The sequence below is a fragment of the Heteronotia binoei genome, chromosome 5 (genome assembly GCF_032191835.1).
Source record: "Heteronotia binoei isolate CCM8104 ecotype False Entrance Well chromosome 5, APGP_CSIRO_Hbin_v1, whole genome shotgun sequence".
NCBI classification, from domain to species: Eukaryota; Metazoa; Chordata; class Lepidosauria; order Squamata; family Gekkonidae; genus Heteronotia; species Heteronotia binoei.
In genome coordinates, this window is record NC_083227.1 from 142,712,102 (window position 1) to 142,721,440 (window position 9,339).

At 54.6% G+C, this 9,339-nt stretch overlaps 1 pseudogene; it reads right to left on the minus strand.

The window, feature by feature from the left end:
* Positions 1 to 1,570: 1,570 nt before the first annotated feature.
* On the minus strand, positions 1,571 to 2,278 carry LOC132571532 (cyclin-dependent kinase 2-associated protein 2-like; annotated as a pseudogene).
* Positions 2,279 to 9,339: the final 7,061 nt, after the last annotated feature.

Here is a 9,339-nt window from a genome sequence, read left to right on the forward strand (position 1 = left end):
AGAAATAATTGTAGCTTCTGCGGTAACCGAACTGTGAGATCCAGAGACCAGAAGGCAGGCCTCAGATTCAGTGGGAGCTCATAGGAGCACAGCTCCTGAACCTTTCTGAGAGTTCCACCTCCTCCTTCTGATGGTTCCACCTCCTTGTCCATTGAATAGTAGGTGCAGCTGCATAACAATCCCTGCATGAGCTCCACCACCTGTTTTTCTACAAAACAACCCCTACCTGGAGGCATAGCCTCGATGGTGCGAAGGGGGATTAGGGGTCTGTCCCTTCTACCAGGCAAACCCCAACAGGACAGTGGTGGCAGTGTACCATAGTGGTAGGAAGTGGAATAGCTCCCCCCAGGAGTTGGCACTAGCCAAGGAGCGGGTGGGCAGAGCAGAGTCTACAGGTCTGTCACAAGGGGAAATTGAGATGGCCCCTGTCAGCTGTTGCAGGCCCCTCTTAGGGTTGCCAATCCCCAGGTTGGGGCAGGGGAGCCCCCAGTTTGGAGACCCTCCCCCTGCTTTAGGGTCATCAGGAAGCGGGGGGAGGGGAGGGAAATGTCTGCTGGGAACTCTATTATTCCCTAAGGAGATTTATTCCCATAGAAAATCATGGAGAATTGATCTGCGGGTATCTGGGGCTCTGTGGGGGGGCTGTGTTTTGGAGTAGAGGCACCAAATTTTCAGTATAGCATCTAGTGCCTCTTCCCAAAATACCCCCCAAGCTTCAAAAGAATTGGACCAGGGGGTCCAATTCTATGAGCCCCAAAAGAAGGTGCCCCTATCCTTCATTATTTCCTATGGAAAGAAGGCATTGAAAAGGTGTGCTGTCCCTTTAAATGTGATGGCCAGAACTCCCTTTGGAGTTCAATTATGCTTGTCACAGCCTTGATCTTGGCTCCACCCCATATGCCTCCTGGCTCCACCCCCAAAGCCCCCAGATATTTCTTGAATTGGACTTGGCAACCCTAGCCCCTCTCCACCTGTATATTTTATGTTTGCCGTCTGAAAGATTTGTAAATAGATGAGATACTGACAGTCTTATATGACATTAGAACAATAATAGCAAGGTACCTAAATAAGCTGCAGATTCTATGACATATCCCTGTAATTATTAGTTTCCTAGCAGTAAAACCATTGAAAGGGAAATCTTACAGTATGCTGCAATGCCAAAAAGTGATGAAAGGCTTGAAATATCTCTTTATCATTTATCATAAATTAATAATTTTCTTTCAGTAATGTATTTGTTTCATTGTCTGTTCTCTTAATATGCTTCAATTTTAAATCTTTATAGCTCATTCAAAAATCTGCACTGCAAAAAAGATATTCTGTTTTTGGTTAAATTAAAAAATCCAGAGTAACAAACTTCTATCCCAGCATAAGCTTTTATGGGGGTGCAGCCCACTTCTTCAAATGCTATAGACAGAACCTTACTATGCAGACAATTTATGTAGAAGTATATTGTTAGATGATAGGTAGATAGATATAGAATGATAGATTATAGATAAAAGATGAAAGAATCCTATAATCCTTTCTGGAATATTAGTCTCTCCCCCTCCCCTACAATTCCAAAGTTTTTCATTTATTTATAACCCCCACAGAATTTATAAAGACAGACTTGCTACCAGCCGGTATTCTCATCGGTTGATGAGGTGCGTCAAACAAAAATGCTTCTGCATCAATTCCCAGGATGCCAGTTGATGGAAAGTTATTGTGATGTAGCAGGAGATGATTCAGATTCTTAGGTGCCCATTGGCATCAAAGTATTTGAAGGCAATGGTTTCCAGTATGTACAACATTGATTGACAGAAAGGGTAGGGGGCAGATCTCCAGATTTCAAAGTGGTGATGATTGGCCAGAAAGTCCACAGGGAGGTGCCAGGATGAAACAACTGTTACGTATGGGCATTGTGCTCTGTCTCTGCCAGACACTCTCTTAGCAGTGCACAGAAATGGATAATCCCTCACTTCAGCTGCTCCATGGCACTCTTGCTGCCTGCATAAATCGGTCAGATTTCCTTGCCCAACTCCTCAATGGCAGAAAGCAGGTCCGTGTGTGTGATCTGGGAACCTTGGGAGTCTGGTGGCTTCATAGTCTGCACATAGCCCATTGATGGGGGCCCAGAATCATTGAAGAGAGGTTGAAAGGGGGTAGAAGCTCCAGGAACAGATTCAGATGGAGATGGACACTTGATGCAATTGGTGGAGCTCTAGGGGTAGGAGCTGGCGCTGCTGCTGCTGCTGGTGGCTGTGAAGCTGGTGGGGGCAGGCGCAATGGGCTTGCAGAACATCCCCGACTCCAGACAAGTATGGTCTGATCTGTGTGCCTTTAAAATGAGAAACAAAAGTGCTATCTGAAAATGCTTCCTAGTTGTTTGTAAACATAAGAATTACTGAAAACTCCTAGAACAAGAATCATTCGTTCTAGCACAAGCTTTTTGACTTGAGCCAATATGCAACACAAACAAGGTTTGGCCCCTCCCCAGCCAAGCCGGCTTGCCGGCGCTCAGGCTGGGGGCCGTCTTTTGCCCCCTCGGAAGGAGGGAGGAGCAAGGTCACCCGATATATGGGTCTTTGCTTGGGCGCGGAGTCGGGACTATATAAGCCCCGGCTCCCGCCCTTCGCCACGCAGTTCCTTTTGGCTCTCTGTTTGGAGAGCCGCGTGCAGATCAGCGGAGCGCGAGCGGCGGGGTGTAGCGCAAGCGCTGGCCAGCTGATCTTCATCCCTCGGAACTGGGTGATACGCGCGGCAGCGCGTTCGCATGCGGTTTTAAGCCCTGGGCGACAAGGGGGGGGGGGTTGAAAAGCGCGCGCGGCGGCCATTTGGTCTGCCGCACGAGGCCACTTGAGCGGCTATTTTTGGTGGCAATAAGTGGCATTGGGGGGCCCTTTGTGGGTATTTAACATCTCCCCCCCTTTCCAGTCCAGGGTGGGTAGGAGCTCTCCTTCATTAAAGGGAGTACAGTGCAGTGCTTGGGGCTTGTTTTTTCCTGCACTTTTCTGCCGCCAGTCATCTTCCCCCCCCCCCCCCACGCCAAGTTCATTGAGCCCGTGGGTGGCTGGGCTGTTGCTCAGGGCTGGACTGGGTTTCCCTCCCCTTGGGGCTGGACGAGGGAATAGGGGGTGACTCATTTTTGCACCTCTTTGGCTCCTGCGTCATTGGTCTGTTGGTTTGTTCTTTTTGGTGGCAAGGGGGAGGAGGAGCAAGTGCGGCAGCCATTTGGTTGGGAAAAAACGAAGTTGGGATCGGCATAGAGGCTAATGCATCATTGGGGTGTTCGTGGATATCACTCCTTAGGTGGATATCACCCCCACCCCTTTTTTCTGCCCCTTACCAGGCCTGGTAGTCTGCTCCCTTCCCATTACTGTTTTGGTGTGGAGTGTCTGAGGCGGTGTGTGGGGGGGGTTACGGCTTATATAGCCACCTATCCTCCTGTGAACACCAGCACCCTTCCCTGACTTGGATGGCCCAAGCTACCTTAATCTCATCAGATCTCAGAAGCTAAGCAGGGTCAGCCCTGGTTAGTACTCGGATGGGAGGCTACTAAAGAATCCAGGTTGCAGAGGCAAGCAAATCACCTCTGTTTGTCTTTTTCACTTATTGTGTCAATTAGCCTCCTAGTTACACTGTGCCTGCTGGCAGTTGGCAGAGCCCCTCACCGCAGAGTGTTAAAGCTGCAGTACTGCAGTCCCAGGCTCTGCTCATGATCCGAGTCGATCCCTGGCGGAAGCTGGGTTCAGGTAGTTGGCTCGAGGTTGACTCAGCCTCCTATCTTGGAGCTGCTGGGGGTCTTGCTTGATCTTTCTCTCCCCTAGTTGGGTCGGGTGGCTAGAGGGTGCATTAACCTTCTGGGCACCCATCCACTTATTATGTCAATTAGGCTTGACAGAGGAACTTCAGACCGGCTGGGAAGGTGTCGCACAGTTACTGCTGTGGGCTTGGCTGCTGGTTGGTGGCGTCCTGATGGCATCCATGAAGGAGTAGGGCTGTCATGCCCGCTCCTGACCCAGCCCCTGCTAGCTCAGAGCAGGCGCCTTTAACAGCTCTGGATGTAAGTCCTGAGGAGGCAAGTTGGCAGCAGGAGCCACCTGAAATTGATCAGGCCACGCCGGGCCCCAGCTCATCCCCTCCTGAATCTCCACCACCTGTTAGCCGGCTCCGTGAAAGGAGACGGCAGGAGATAAGAAACAGGAGAAGCGAAGCACGCATGAGGGGGAGGAGAGATCTAAGCCCGGCATACTAATGGGTTAACAAGCCAGCACAGTATATCTGCAACCCTGGCCTTTTGGCAAACTGTGCTGGCAACGAACGATCCTCCTGGAACGTGACCGCGCTCTGCACCCTCGTGACTTCTGTGAGAACCCGCATATTTCTGACCTGGCTTGGACCTTGAACTTCGGAACTCTGGACTGTGATTCTGCTCTGTGGACTTGTTTTGGTATTTCGGCTTCGTTCGTATCTATTCTCTCCGGCTACCAGGCCCTCAGCATTCCTGTGTTTACGCTTCCTGCTTTATCCCTCGGCTCGGACTGATTTATGGTTTTGACTAATTGGACTGTTTGAGATAACTTCTGTGCTGCTACTTGAAAACCTCAGCCGGCTGCAAAAGTTCTGGCTGACTGCTGGGACGCTAGCAGCCGCCGTTTCCTACCCCAGGCTCGAGTCACGACAAGGGCAGGTCTAAGGCCAAGCAGCCCGCCCGCCCGGCCCCGGGGGCGAGGCCTGCAGCCTGGACCTGCTGAAGAGCCGGGGCAGGGGAAGCGGGGCCGAAGGGCCATTATGGGCCAGTTAGAGGTCCTCGAGTAGGAAAGAGTTGCTAGGGGTGCTCCCATTTGGGAGGGGCGTCGTCGCGCCTCTGGGCACTCGGCGCGGCTAACTTTTGAGACGGAGGTGCTGGCCCGCTTGTCTGCTCTACAGGGCGGCGCACCTGGGCCCGAACCTCAATTGGAACCGGACCAGGACGATGGCCGGGACGAGGACACTTCGGGTGAACAGGCGAGCGGCGGCGCGTCTGGAGGCGGAAGGCAGCTGACCCCGGGAGGGGCTGGAATGCCCTTTGGGTATTGGTGGTAAGCTTCTGTTGCAGCAGACACAAGGGTGGCCCTGGGGTCCTATTCAAATGCCAACCCTCCCCCCGGCGGCGGGGGGTGGGGCTTTGTGCACTGGGCAGTCCGGATCCCCCGCCGAGCGGTAGGGTTCCGGGCTGCCTTTGGCTTGGGGCATGCAGGTTTGCACGAGTTTGGCCAGTTTGGCGTTAGGACGCGGCGGCTGATGCTGCTGTAGGGTAGCACCAGTTTGGCCAGTTCGACATGGGGAAGCGGCGGCGGTGGCTGCTGCTGCTGCTGCAAGGCAGCACAAGTTCAGCCAGTTCGGCATGGGGATGCGGCAGCGGCTGCTGCTGCAGGGCGGCACGAGTTGGCCAGTTTGGCTTGGGATGCAGCGGCGGTGGCTGCTGCTGCTGCAAGGCAGCACGAGTTCGGCCAGTTCGGCATGGGGATGCGGCGGCGGCTGCTGCTGCAGGGCGGCACGAGTTGGCCAGTTTGGCTTAGGGACGTGGCGGCGGTGGCTGCTGCTGCTGCAAGGCAGCACGAGTTTGGCCACGTCGGCATGGGACGCGGCGGCTGCTATGGCAGGGCAGCATGAGTTTGGCCACTTTGGCTTGGGGACGCGGCGGCTGCTGCTGCTGCAAGGCAGCACGAGTTCGGCCAGTTCGGCATGGGGACGCGGCGGCGGCTGATGCTGCAGGATGGCACGAGTTTGGCCAGTTTGGCCTGGGGACGCGGCGGCAGTGGCTGCTGCTGCTGCAAGGCAGCACGAGTTTGGCCAGTTCGGCATGGGGACGTGGCAGCGACTGCTGCTGCTGCTGCTTCAGGGCAGCATGAGTTTGGGCCAGTTTGGCATGGGGATGCGGCGGTGGCCGCTGCTGCAGGGCAGCATGAGTTTGGCCAGTTCGGCATGGGGACGTGGCGGCAGCTGCTGTTGCTGCAGGATAGCACGAGTTTGCACCAGTGCCCACTTGGGGATGCTGAGTGGTATCGCGGGGGTGCACGGTGCAGCCGGAGGGCCTCCTGCCCCCCCTTTCCCCCCCATGGTGGCTGAGCTGAGGTGGTGGGTTGAGGAGTGTGGGTTCCTTTTGCAATTTTTGGAGTTGTGGGAGGCGCCCCCCCCTCCGCTTGTGGTCTTGGAGAGGGGCGTTGGCTGGGCTGCAGGGCATCTGCTTAGCAAGCTGAGGGACCCAGTTGCTATCCCCAACAGTCCCAACTAAAAAAGGCTCCAGGCAAATGGGCATAGAAACCTCAGCTGGAGGCCCAGTGAGCTGCTGCCAGTCTGCGCAGACAATACTGAATCTGACGGACCCACGGTCTGATTCTGTATATGGCAGCTTTATATGGTCATATGTTAGTGTAATGTTCTCCCCCTTTACCTCACGGCGGGTTTGCCGGTTCATTCCCGGCTGTTATGCTGGGAGTTTGCTTTAAAGGGAGTGTGCCCCAGAAAGCCCTGCAATTTCATGCATGAATGTCCTCTTTGCGGTGGGGCTTCCGCCTTCTCCACCTGTAGCAGGTCGAAGCCAAGGCCCGGGGATAGGCGCCTCGGCGGGGGCGGTGGTGGCAGCGGCAGCCCCCCTGGAAAAGGGGCTCAGCACCATTCGGCTGATGGTACTCAATAGCTTGAGTAAGTACCCACGTAAAGCGGATGGCCAGTATCTGTCAGTGGGGTTTTCTTTGGGGGTTTCGGATCCCTTATCAGGGGCCTAGGGCCCCCTGGGGTGCTCGGTCTCCTGCGCTGCATTCGAGCGCTTTAGCTCCATGGTTGAGTGGGTGTTACAGGATAGGACCGTGCTTAATAACACGGAGTATTACCGGGGCGACTACCTTTTTCGGTCCAGCGGGCACAAGGCGATGCGCCTGGCTCTTACATGCTTTTTAGGAGTTGGCCATCAAGCTGGGGTGAGCAACTCGCCAACCGGTTTGTGCTTTGCTGGGGCGATAACATGGCGGTAGTACAAGTTATCAACTACTTGACCTCCAAGTCGTGTTGGTGATGAACCCGGTTAGGTTTTTCACACTTCGTTACCTCCGGTGGAATATTTGGTTCCTGTCAGGGCACGTACCCGGAGGCTGCAATGGGGTGGTGGACGCTCTATCTTGCCAATAAATGGAGCGCTTTTGGCAGCTCGCCCCGGAAGTGGACTCGCGGCTGGCGCGAATGCCCCTGGACCTCTGGTAACTTGGGAAGCTGAAGCTGGTAGGGTCATCCAGCTGGCTTTGACACCTAGTACCAGAGGGGCTTATGGGAGGGCGGCTTCCCTATTCCGGGAGTTTCGGAGGGCCGCTGCGTTGCAGGATTGCTGGCCGATTTCGACAGCTCATATTATGCAATTCTGTGTGTTTCAGAAAGAGAGGTCTGGGGTTGAGGACCATTAGGGGCCAACTGGCGGTGTTGGCCTTTGTTAGTAAAGCCCATGGGTTTGTTGAGAAGACCTACTAACAGAAGGGCATACGACAGAGCAGTTTCCCAATTCCGGGCATTTGGGAGCACCGCGGGACTGAATGTTAGTTGGCTGGTTCCGTGGCACGGGTTATGCAGTTCCCCCTTTCGGGGCCACTCTGCTTCATGCGGCCTCATTGATGGCCTTTTCCGGCGCTATGTATTAGCGAGTTGGTTGTGCAGTCTAAGACTGACACTGTGGGGCGGGCGCCCCAGGCCAGGGATGTCAACATTGGTTGGCCTGTGGAGGGCGGCAGCCTATTGAACCAGGTGCGCCCGTTGGTCACCTAGGGGGTATTTATGGAGGGCGGTGGTTTCATCGCCTCTTGGTTATTATCTGTTCTGACAATTTTCTGTTTTTCAGGTGCTGTGGCTCATAGTGAGAGGCATCGTGTTCTCATCTGCGCGCACAGCAGGGTGTCCAGGCGGTCCATCAAGCCAGGCAGTCTCCAACGGGCACCCAGCTGGGCTTCAGCGACGGGGCAGTTGGGGAATGGCTGGGCCGCCGGGGGCTGGTGTTGGCCGGGGATTAGGCCATCGTAGTGCGGAGAGAGGAGGGCACCTCCTCCGCACATATGGGTCATTCACTTGGGCGGTTTCAGGGGAGCACCTATGGCCTAGCACCAAGTGTGCAGGTGGTCTGTATGAACCGCAGATGGGCTACACGGCTCGGTGCGGGGGCTAAAGATCACGGAACAGCCTCACCGAGCGTATCTTTCCATGGGGGATTGATGCTAGCCCAGGTGGTGAATGGCTCGTGGCCTGGCCACTCAGCAAAAACCCGAATTTGGCGGGCTTGCGCTGAGGGCAGGGTGGCTCGCCCTTTGGACAAGGCGGGGTCAGGGTGTGACCCCAGGGCTTGTCCTTCTTGGCTGGTCCTGGGTATGGTCAGCTAGATCGCCATGCAAGAGTTGGAGGTGCTCCCCCTTTCACCTGGTGGGGGGAATCTTTCTCCCGCATCCAGCCATACGGGTAGAGCAGGCTGACCTGTATCGGCCGGATGGTGTTCATCTTTCGGAGTTGGGTAACCAGGCCTTTGTAGACGAGATACGGCAGGGTTTGCGGTTGGCTCTGGGCCACCCGTTGGGGCGCTAATGCCTAAGCAGAGGCTTGGCATTGGCGGTGGCTGGAGGAGGTTTGGCCACAAAGTTTTCCAGGGGAGCACCTATGGCCTAGCACCGTTGGTGCGGTGGTCTGTATGAACCGTAGATGGGCTACACGGCTCAGTGCGGGGAATGCAGATCACAGGGAGCCTCACCTGGGTGGATCTTTCCATGGGGATTGATGCTAGCCCAGGTGGTTAATGGCTGGTGGCCTGGCCGCTCAGCTACAACCCGAATACGGCGGGCTTGTGCTGGGGGCAGGGTGGCTCGCCCTTTGGACAAGGCGGGGTCCGGGGTTGACCCCAGGGCTTGTCTGGTTCAGGTTTTCACCCCTGCCAGTTACAGTTAATTATTTGTTTAATAAAGCGGCCCGGTTTAAAACCCAACACTTGTGTCTGCCTCTTCATTCCGACTGGGGGGGCAAAAATCCTACATGCATGACAGAATGCAATGGAATGATATCAAGAAGCTAACACTAAAAAAAAAAAGTTAGTAACTGAGGGATGCAAGTGTTATTGATTCTGCATTTATAGCCAGATTGGCCATTGCCCAAGACAGCTGCATGATTTAAGGCTATTTAGTTAAATGGCTTTATCTATCACTTGCTTTGGCTAGATTATGGCTACTGGCTGTAAATTGCACCCATGTATCAGTAACACATATTTTAAAAATCACAGAATAGGAAAACTTGCTCTATAATAGATCATTGTGGGCCCATGGGATAGTGGGGAGTGCAGACAAGAAATGAAAGACCAAC